This window comes from Nicotiana tabacum, chromosome 3 (assembly GCF_000715075.1).
Source record: "Nicotiana tabacum cultivar K326 chromosome 3, ASM71507v2, whole genome shotgun sequence".
Lineage (NCBI taxonomy): Eukaryota > Viridiplantae > Streptophyta > Magnoliopsida > Solanales > Solanaceae > Nicotiana > Nicotiana tabacum.
The window spans coordinates 41,487,145-41,498,522 of NC_134082.1; the positions used below are offsets into that span (position 1 = coordinate 41,487,145).

Consider the following 11,378-nt stretch of genomic DNA (forward strand, 5'->3'; position numbering starts at 1 on the left):
CCGGTCGTGATGGCGCCTCTCGTGAAAACAAGGCCAGCCAAACCAAAATGGAACACCTCTTTTAAACAGTTAATCATCATAAACGGTAATAATATATAATATAATACTCATAAATTGCAGAATTTAACGATAATAACCGCAAGAACCATCCCGACACATGCCCAATCCGGGGTGTCACAAGTCACGAGCATCTACTAGGGTATAAATACAACTGAAAGCCTGGAGTGTACAAATACAGACAAATAAATGAGGAGAGTGAAAAGAAGTGTTGTGAACGCCGGTATCTACCTTGCTAAACTCTGATGACTCTGCCTCCGATCAACCAAAACATACCTGAATCTACATATAAGGTGCAAGGAGTAATGTGAGTACTCCGACTCAGTGAGTAATAATTATAAATAATGGCTGAAAGTATGAAAACACGCAAAGGCACAAAGCAATTCCATATCAAGCAGTAAAATTACTTAAAGCAGTAAATCAGTGAAGAAATCAAATGATATTCCTTTTAAAACAAGTAAAATCGGTAATTTAAGAGGTAAATAACAAGTAGAAATCCGCCCCTCGGGCACAATATCAATCGCTCAGCATAGTATCAGCCCCTCGGGCTCACTCTCAGTACAGTATCAGCACCTCGGGCTCAGTATCAATCACTCAGAACAGTATCAGCCCCTCGGGCTCACTCTCAGAATAGTATCATCCCCTCGGGCTACCTCACAATCACTCATATCAGCCCCTCGAGCATAACATCAATCACTCAGAACAATGGGTACCCGCGCTCACTATGGGTGTACAGACTCCGGAGGGGCCCCTTACGGCCCAAGTGCTATATCAAGTCATCTCATGGCATCATCACTCAGCATATCCTCACATCACTCAAGCCACCACGTCGCATATAAAGTATCTCAGGCCCTCGGCCTCATATCACTCGGCCTCACATCACTCAAGCCACCGCGTGGCATAAATAGTAACTCAGGCCCTCAGCCTCATATCACTCAGCATATCCTCACATATGGCCCTCAACCTCACTCAGTCCAAAAATCATCATAAGCTCCTTGGGCATTAGTAAAACAATAGTTCTCAGCCCAAAACATGATGTAGAAATATCATTTTAGTTTCAAATCTGAGTAAAAGTGGCTGAGATTGTAAAACAGTAGATATCAACAGGACTGAGTTCAAATAATAAGTCAAGCAGTGAGGAAATAGTGATAAAAATCCCCGAAGGGTTCAAATAGTTGGCACGAAGCCCAAATATGGCAATCAGCCCAAATCATAATGATAACAAATGAATTTCAGTCAAATATTTGGTAAAATCATCAATCGGGATGGACCAAGTCACAATCCCCAGTAGTGAAAGACCCCAAGCTCATCATCCAGCGCGTATCTTGCCTCAATATAGCACTACGATGTGCAATCCGGGGTTTCAAACCCTCAGGACATTATTTACAACCATTACTCACCTCGAACTAGATAATTCTCTAGCTCGCGACGCCTTTGCCCCTCTAATTGGCCTCCACGCGCGTCGAATCTATCCAAAATCAGAACGAATACGTCACAATATGCTAAGGGAACAAAGCCCAAGCGAAAACATTCGAAAAATATAAAAAATCCCGAAATTAGAAAACCCCGAGCCCACGTCTCGGAATCGGGTAAAATTTACATTTTTAGAATCCTAATATCCTCACGAGTCTAACCATACCAAAATTATCCAATTCTGATACCATTAGGTCCTTCAAATAATCATTTTATATTTTTGAAAGGTTTCACAATTTTCTTCCCAAATTACATCCCAAATCACGAATAAAATGATGAATTTAGTGATAGATTCATGTATTCTAGCCAAATCTGAGTTAAAATCACTTACCCCGATGAATTTCTTGAAAAAACTTCGAAAAATCGCCAAAATCCGAGCTCTCTAGGTCAAAATATTAAATAAAACCCAAAACCTCGTTTTTATAGGGTACCCCTAAGGTTCCAGCCTCCGCGGGCTGCACCAAAACGACCGCGGTCCGCGCAAAGACAACCGCGACCGCACAGGCCTTCCTCTGCAGTGACAGGCTTTAGTATTTTGGCCATATCCTTTGCTACAGATTTCCAAATTACGATATCTTTACCTATCTGGAAACTACACACGAAGGGCTACAACTTTTGTTTTTGAATAATCTCAAAATTCCTTTTGGATCAAAAGATATGAGTATCCAAAGTTGGACCGACGATCTGCAGATCTTCATGACTGCGGCCGCGGTCACTTTTACGCGCCCAGCGCTAATTCTACCGCGGCCAGCGCTCACAATTCTTCCCCCATCCATTTTCTAAGTTCCAAAATGTCCGTACTCGCTCAAAACTCACCCGAAACACACCCGGAGCCATAAAACCTCAACCCAAACATACCAACACCTCCCAAAACATCATTAACACCTAGTCGAGTTTTCAAATCACTCCGAACAACATCAAAAGACAAAATCAACTTCGGATTCAAGCCTAAGAACTATAAGAACTCTTAAATTATGCTTTCGATAAAAAATTCTATCAAATATCGTCCGAATGACCTGAAATTTTGCCCGCACATCCCAAATGACACAACGAAACTACTAGAATTCTCGGAATTCTATTCCGACCCCTATATCAAAATCTCACCTATCGACCGGAAAGCGCCGAAACCTCGATTTCGCCAATCCAAGCCTAAACCTTCCACGGACTTCTAAAATGCATTCCGATCACGCTCCTAAGTCCCAAATCACCTAACAGAGCTAACCAAATCATAAAAATTCCCATCCGAGATCAAATACACATAAGTCAAATTTTGGTCAAACCTTTCAAATTTTAAGCTTTCAACTGAGACTGTTCTTCCAAATTCATTCTGATTAACCTGAAACCCAACACAAACGATTTACATAAATCATAATACACTACACAGGGCAAGTCATGCCCGAGAACTGGCGGGCAAAATGCAAAAGTTCAAAGCGACCGGTCGGGTCGTTACAATAGTAACGATATTTAATTATGAAAGTTTGTTGGGTAGCTGACCCTTTTAGTCCGTTCTTGCCAGAGTGGGAGCCTGCCTAATCTTTATGTTTTATGCTTTTTAAATAAGATTTGCTCCGCTTAATGGATAAACATTTGTTACCAATGGAGAATTTCTTATCGTCTTAAATTCAGGTGATTGGATTTACACCAGCGGAAACCATAAACTTCATACACAATAGAGGGATATGATAGAGTTTTTTTTTAAATAATGAATGGAGTTCCTTCTTCCATCCTATCCCATTCACCGGTAGTGATCATTGATACTGTAAAAGTCATTTTCTTGCTTTTGTGCCAGCTCATGATCTAAACGAGTCGCACATACACCCTAGTATATGTTCCTCGACGCTGAGGGCACCCCCGAAGAGCGGGGGATTTCGTGACATTTCTGATTGGCTATCTTGTATTTCTAATAAGTTGTTTAATAGTTGGCATGTTGAATCGTATACATAATATGATGGGTTGGTTTAGATTGATCCTAGCCGAATGATGATGAATTACTTCTATTTAATAGAATATTCAATTCGAAGATAAAATCTCAAATCATAGATTTGCGCGAAATCCATGTTATTTTCATTCAACCACTACAAGATCAACAATTCCATAAGCTTGGGCTTCTGTTGCTGGCATAAAAATATCTCTTTCTATATCTTCGGATACAACCCATAAGGGTTTCCCCGTTCTTTGTACATAAACCATTGTGAGGGTTTCACGTAGTTTCAGCAGTTCTTCTGCTTCCAGGACAAATTTGTCTGTTTGTGCCTCATAAAAAGAACTAGCAGGTTGATGGATCATTACCCTGATGATATAACAAAATAAAAGCTTCCCCTACCTCGCATGATAAAGCAAAGATAAAGGAAAGATAAAGAATAGAAAAAGATAGAATTGAACAACCGTACAAGCATCTTTTGTGCATACGACTCTACAAGAAAATTGACCTCCCCTCCCTTCTATTGAAGAAAGAGAAAAATAGAATCTATCAGACTCAGATAGGTAAAGAGTTAAAAAATACTGTGATGGCTCCGTTGCTTTATATGTTTATTTTTTTTTGTCTGTGATTTAGCACTCCCAAAGTTTCTTTTTAATCCGATCAAATAAGGAAAAAATCTTTTTTTTCGTACTCTTTCATAACATAAATATTGTTAAGAACTCTTCGGCATGAAAACAAAAAAGTTTGTGACGCTGAACTGAACTCCCGATATATAAGAGAAAATCGGAAATACCCCTTATCTCATACTACTCTCTCGATACAGAATTTAATGTTTTGAAAAAAAAAACAATACAAAAATTTGTCATATCGAATTCAAAGTGCCATGCTATTATTACTTAGTATTCATATGGCGAAGGCATAATCCTCTTTTTTCTCTCAAATAAAAACCTCATTGGCGCCAAGCGTGAGGGAATGCTAGACGTTTGGTAATTTCTCCTCCGACCGGGATAAAAGATTCCATTGAAGCGGCTAATCCCATGCATATTGTATGGACATCTGGTCGCACAAATTGCATAGTATCATAAATAGCCACCCCAAGTATTACCCAGCCCCCAGGAGAGTTTATAAACAAATACAAATCTTTGGTCTCATCCTCGATACTTAGATATACCATAAGACCAATAAGTTGATTCGAAATCTCGCTATCAACCTCTTGGCCTAAAAAAGTAATCTTTCTCGATAAAGTCGGTTGATTAGGGTAAAATTGTATCCCTTAGGAACCGTACATGCACCTTTTGATGCATATGGTTCAAAAAAGAATTGTGAATCAATGTATAGATTCCAGTCCTCTTTATTTTTTTCTAGAAAGGTTCTTTCTTACTTCTAACGAAAGGCTTTTCTTCGATTTTTTAATAAAGACGAGTTTTGACTCCTTTTTTATATTTTCGATTTTCCATTATAAAATTTGAAGTTATAAGAAAGGGTCATTAAACTTATCGAATTAACTTCTCATTGATGTATTCTTTCATCGAGATTTAATCCAAACCTCGATGGTATTTTCTTGTTCCTGAATGGGTTTGTTTCATCTTTTTAGGTTTATGCTCTACTCCGGGTAAAGATCCACCCGATTTGGATTTGTACATATAGGACAAATGCTCCCATTACCATTTATTTTTGTATTTCTTTTTTTTTTCAATTCATTTTATACAAGTATTTCTTAGAGGTGAGATAACTTTGCTTGACAATTAGGATCTCTTTACAAAGAAAAAATATGAATAGCAATCATAGATATCTTACCAATCCAATTGAGTTTTTTCTAAACGGAGCCTGGATACTTTATTTTTTTAGTCCAACCAAGCCAACCATAAATTATTCTAATTGATAATAGTAATATGAATCCCCTCAAAATGGATCTAATTGCACTTCACGCTCCAAATTTTTGATGATTAAATTTATCTTTCTTGGGTGAAACGGGGGATATCTCGATCGGGGGATAGAACGGGGAAATACCATATGACCCAATATATCTGACAAGTCGCACTATACGTCAACCCAAGATGCATTTTCCTCTCCAGGACTCCGGAAAGGAACTTTTGGAACACCAATAGGCATTAAATGAAAGAAAGAACTAAATACTATATTTCACTTTGAGGTGACAACGTAACAATTTTTTTATTGTCTTTATAATATTCATATTGGTTTTTATCGTATTTATTTTATCCATAGATTATAAAAATTCATAAAGAAAGACAGAATGAATAAACTCAAATTATTACGAATAGGTCTTTCTAATGATAAATAAGTATGGACTCATTCGCTCATAGAAAATGGGATCAACTCCCCCATTGTGTATTGGTACTTATCGAGAATAGAATAAATCTGCTTCTCTTTGTTCCTACGAACAAAATTGTTCTATTATTACCAACAGAATAGAACACCCTTGTTCGGAAATAATCGACTGAACATGAGTGGTCCATAGGATAGTCATATTATAGTCTTTTCCAATGCAATAAAGTTACGTAGTGTCTATTTATCTTTAATATAAGGGGTATTTCCATGAGTTTGCCTTGGTATCATGTTCATACCGTTGTATTGAATGATCTCGGTCGGTTGCTTTCTGTTCATATAATGCATACAACTCAGGTTGCTGGTTGGGCCGGTTCGATGGCTCTATATGAATTAGCGGTTTTTGATCCTTCTGATTATGTTCTTGATCCAATGTGGAGACAGTGTATGTTCGTTATACCCTTCATGACTCGTTTAGGAATAACCAATTAATGCCACAAGATGGCTTGTTATTGCGCTTGGGCCGTAAGGGGCCCCTCCCGGAGTGTGCACACCCCAGTGAGCGCCGTCGACGATAAATAAATGGATCGGGCTACACGCCGCAACGGGTACTAGAGAGTGCCGTTTTATGTGTTGCATTTCCTTATTTATCTGTCATTTATCTGCTTATCTGTGGTAGTAATTCTATACTTCGATTTTATTGGTTTATCGCTTTAATTCTACTTGTCTTAAATTGCCTAATTATAGATTACCTGTGCTTTTCTATGATTTCTTATTCTCAGCCATTATTTATGTTTATTACTCTCTGGGTCAGAGTACTCACATTACTTCCTGCACCTTGCGTACAGATCCAGGTGCATGTGAGGCTGAGTGAGGATTATTTCAGTTGAGCAGCGCATATCCGGGAGCATCGAGGTAGTTGCATGGCATCCGCAGCCCTGATCTCTCGCTTCTATCCTTGTTTTTAATTAGTATTCCCTAGATGGACATGTATTAGGTTGATAACCCTGTATTAGAGGCTTAGACTTGTGACACCGGATCCGTTTGGGCTATGTTGTAGGATTATTATTGAGATTCCGCATGTTTTAGCTCTTATTTCAGACTTCAAGTATTATGACTTGGTAAATCAACTGTGGTAATTAATCACAAACTGTGTGAGAAATGGGTTAAGGTCATTATATAGTCGGGCTTGCCTAGAAGTGTGCTGGGCGCCATCACGACCAAGGTTGTGGTCGTGACAGTGTATCTCCAAATATTTTGGAGATAAATGCCAATTAGAAGGTCTGAGACGACCCAGAAAGCACTTGATCATATCATGATCTGATTTGTAAGCCTACTTGGGTCTTGAGTATTTACTTGTAAGAACAGAATTCTTTGTTTTGTAATGGATAGTTGCAACTCCGTAAAAAAGAATTCAGTCAAATTTTTCTTACATTGAACCATTCCTATATCATATATGTATAAGTGTAAATACAGGTACCATATATATATATATTTTTTATATGGATATATGGATTCATTTGGTTCTTTTTATTCTTGCTCGAGCTGCATGATTAAAAATTATCATGTCCAGTTCCCTCGGGGGATGGATCTATAAGAATTCACCTATCCCAATAACAAAAAAACCTTTCTTGAATGATCCTGTATTAAGAGCTAAATTGGCTAAAGGTATGGGTCATAATTATTATGGAGAGACTGCATGGCCCAATGATCTTTTATATATTTTTCCAGTAGTAATTCTAGGTACTATTGCATGTAATGTAGGCTTAGCCGTTTTAGAACCATCAATGATTAGTGAACCGGCAGATCCATTTGCAACCCCTTTGGAAATATTACCTGAACGGTATTTCTTTCCTGTATTTCAAATACTTCGTACAGTGCCCAATAAATTATTGGGGTTTCTTTTAATGGTTTCAGTACCTGCGGGATTATTAACAGTACCTTTTTTGGAGAATGTTAATAAATTCCAAAATCCATTTCGACGTCCAGTAGCGACGACTGTCTTTTTAATTGGTACCCCAGTCGCCCTTTGGTTGGGCATTGGTGCAATATTACCTATTGATAAATCCCTAACTTTAGGTCTTTTTACAATTTTTAAATTAATTCAGTTATAAAATACCACGACATGTGTATCTAGGGAATAGTTTCTTCAAAGCGAATTCTCCCTAGATATATCTATTCAATTTAATTCTGAATTTATTTTGAATATATGATATACTAATATATTAATTGTGCTAAAGATTTTCAATCTATTTTCACTAAGTAAGTCCAATAGCTTTAAAACTTATTTTTTGCTAAATCAATTACGAAATATTTTTCTAAAATGCCCAATATCCGTTTTACATCTTCGCTACGAAAATGTTCAATTTTCATAAGATCTTCTTGGCTATTATTCAAAAGGTCCAACAATGTATATATATTGGACATTTTGAGGCAATTATAGATCCTAGAAGGCAATTATGATTGGTCAATAAAATTGATTTCAATGCTATTTGTTTTTTGTTTTTTATGAGTTTAGCCAATTTATCATGAAAGGTAAAAGGGGATAAAGGAACCGTGTGTTGATTGTCCTGTAAATATAAGTTGTCTTCCTCCATATGTAAAAATAGAATAAATAAATCAATTAAATTTCGGGATGCTTCATGAAGTGCTTCTTTCGGAGTTAAACTTCTGTTTGTCCATATTTCGAGAAAAAGTATCTCTTGTTTTTCATTCTCATTCCCATAAGAATGAATACTATGATTCTCGTTTCGAACAGGCATGAATACAACATCTATAGGATAACTTCCATCTTGAAAGTTATGTGGCGTTTTTATAAGATATCCACGATTTCTCTCTATTTGTAATCCAATACAAAAATCAATTGGTTCCGTTAAACTGGCTATATGTTGTGTATTATCAACGATTTCTACATAAGGCGGCAAGATGATATCTTGAGCAGTTACATATCCAGGACCCTTGACACAAATAGACGCGTCAGAAGTTCCATATAGATTACTTCTTAATACAATTTCTTTCAAATTCATTAAAATTTCATGTACCGATTCTTGAATGCCCATTATGGTAGAATATTCATGTGGGACTTTCTCAGATTTTACACGTGTGATACATGTTCCTTCTATTTCTCCAAGTAAAGCTCTTCGCATCGCAATGCCTATTGTGTCGGCTTGGCCTTTCATAAGTGGAGACAGAATAAAGCGTCCATAATAAAGGCGTTTACTGTCTGTTCTTGATTCAACACACTTCCACTGTAGTGTCCGAGTAGATACTGTTACTTTCTCTCGAACCATAGTACTATTATTTGATTAGATCATCGAATCTTTTATTTCTCTTGAGATTTCTTCAATGTTCAGTTCTACACACGTCTTTTTTTCGGAGGTCTACAGCCATTATGTGGCATAGGAGTTACATCCCGTACGAAAGTTAATAGTATACCACTTCGACGAATAGCTCGTAATGCTGCATCTCTTCCGAGACCGGGACCTTTTATCATGACTTCTGCTCGTTGCATACCTTGATCCACTACTGTACGGATAGCGTTTGCTGCTGCGGTTTGAGCAGCAAACGGTGTTCCTCTTCTCGTACCTTTGAATCCAGAAGTACCGGCGGAGGACCAAGAAACTACTCGACCCCGTACATCTGTAACAGTGACAATGGTATTATTGAAACTTGCTTGAACATGAATAACTCCCTTTGGTATTCTACGTGCACCCTTACGTGAACCAATACGTCCATTCCTACGCGAACTAATTTTCGGTATAGCTTTTGCCACATTTTATCATCTCGTAAATATGAGTCAGAGATATATGGATATATTCATTTCATGTCAAAACAGATTTTTTATTTGTATATCGGCTCTTCTGGAAAGTCTGATTATCCCTGTCTTTGTTTATGTCTCGGGTTGGAACAAATTACTATAATTCATCCCCGCCTACGAATTAGTCAACATGTTTTGACAAATTTTACGAATGGAAGCTCTTATTTTCATATTTCTCATTCCTTACCTTAATTCTGAATCTATTTCTTGGAAGAAAATAAGTTTCTTGAAATTTTTCATCTCGAATTGTATTCCCACGAAAGGAATGGTGAAGTTGAAAAACTAATCCTTCAAATCTTTGTTGTGGAGTCGATAAATTATACGCCCTTTGGTTGAATCATAAGGACTTACTTCAATTTTGACTCTATCTCCTGGCAGTATCCGTATAAAACTATGCCGGATCTTTCCTGAAACATAATTTATAATCAGATCTAAACAAACCCGGAACAGACCGTTGGGAAGCGATTCAGTAATTAAATCTTCATGACTCCTTTTTGGTTCTTAAAGTCCCCTTGAGGTATCAACTAATAAGAAAGATATTAGACAATCCCCCTTTTTTCTTTTTCACAAATAGGAAGTTTCGAATGCAATTTGGATATTAAAAGGATTACCAGATATAACACAAAATCTCTCCATCTATTCCTTCTAGTCGAGCCTCTCGGTCTGTCATTATACCTCGAGAAGTAGAAAGAATTACAATCCCCATTCCACCTAAAATTCGCGGAATTCGTTGATAATTAGAATAGATTCGTAGACCAGGTCGACTGATTCGTTTTAAATTTAAAATATTTCTATAGGGTCTTTTCCTATTCCTTCTATATCGCAGGGTTAAAACCAAAAAATATTTGTTGTTTTCTCGATGTTTTCTCACGTTTTCGATAAAACCTTCTCGTAAAAGTATTTGAACAATATTTTCGGTAATATTAGTAGATGCTATTCGAACCACCCTTTTTCGATCCATATCAGCATTTCGTATAGAAGTTATTATCTCAGCAATAGTGTCCCTACCAATGATGAACTAACATTATTGGGGCCTCCAAATTTGATATAATAAACGTGTTTTTACTTATTTTTTTTGAATATGATATGAATTATTAAAGATATATGCGTGACACACAATCTACTAATTAATCTATTTCTTTCAAATACCCCACTAGAAACAGATCACAATTTCATTTTATAATACCTCGGGAGCTAATGAAACTATTTTAGTAAAATTTAATTCTCTCAATTCCCGGGCGATTGCACCAAAAATTCGAGTTCCTTTTGGATTTCCTTCTTGATCAATAACAACTGCAGCATTGTCATCATATCGTATTATCATCCCGTTGTCACGTTTGAGTTCTTTACAGGTCCGCACAATTACAGCTCTGACTACTTCTGATCTTTCTAGGGGCATATTTGGTACGACTTCTTTGATCACAGCAACAATAACGTCGCCAATATGAGCATATCGACGATTGCTAGCTCCTATGATTCAAATACAAATCAATTCTCGAGCCCCGTTGTTATCCGCTACATTTAAATGGGTATGAGGTTGAATCATTTTTTAATCCGTTCTTTGATTGCAAAGGGCGAAGAAAAAAATAAATTTTTTTGTCCAAAAAAAAGAAACATGAGGTTTCGTTTCATATCTAAGAGCCATTTCTGTATTTTTTTCTATTACATTACGAAATAATGAATTGAGTTCGTATAGGCATTTTGGATGCTGCCAGTGAAATAGCCCTTCTGGCTATATTTTTTGTTACTCCACCCATTTCATAAAGTATTCGACCTGGTTTAACAACAACTATCCAATATTCAGGGGATCCTTTTCCTGAACCC

The 11,378-nt window shown here is 37.0% G+C and overlaps 1 pseudogene; it reads right to left on the minus strand.

The window, feature by feature from the left end:
* Window positions 1-8,521: 8,521 nt before the first annotated feature.
* On the minus strand, window positions 8,522-11,100 carry LOC142174770 (large ribosomal subunit protein uL14c-like; annotated as a pseudogene).
* Between the last annotated feature and the right edge of the window lie 278 nt (window positions 11,101-11,378).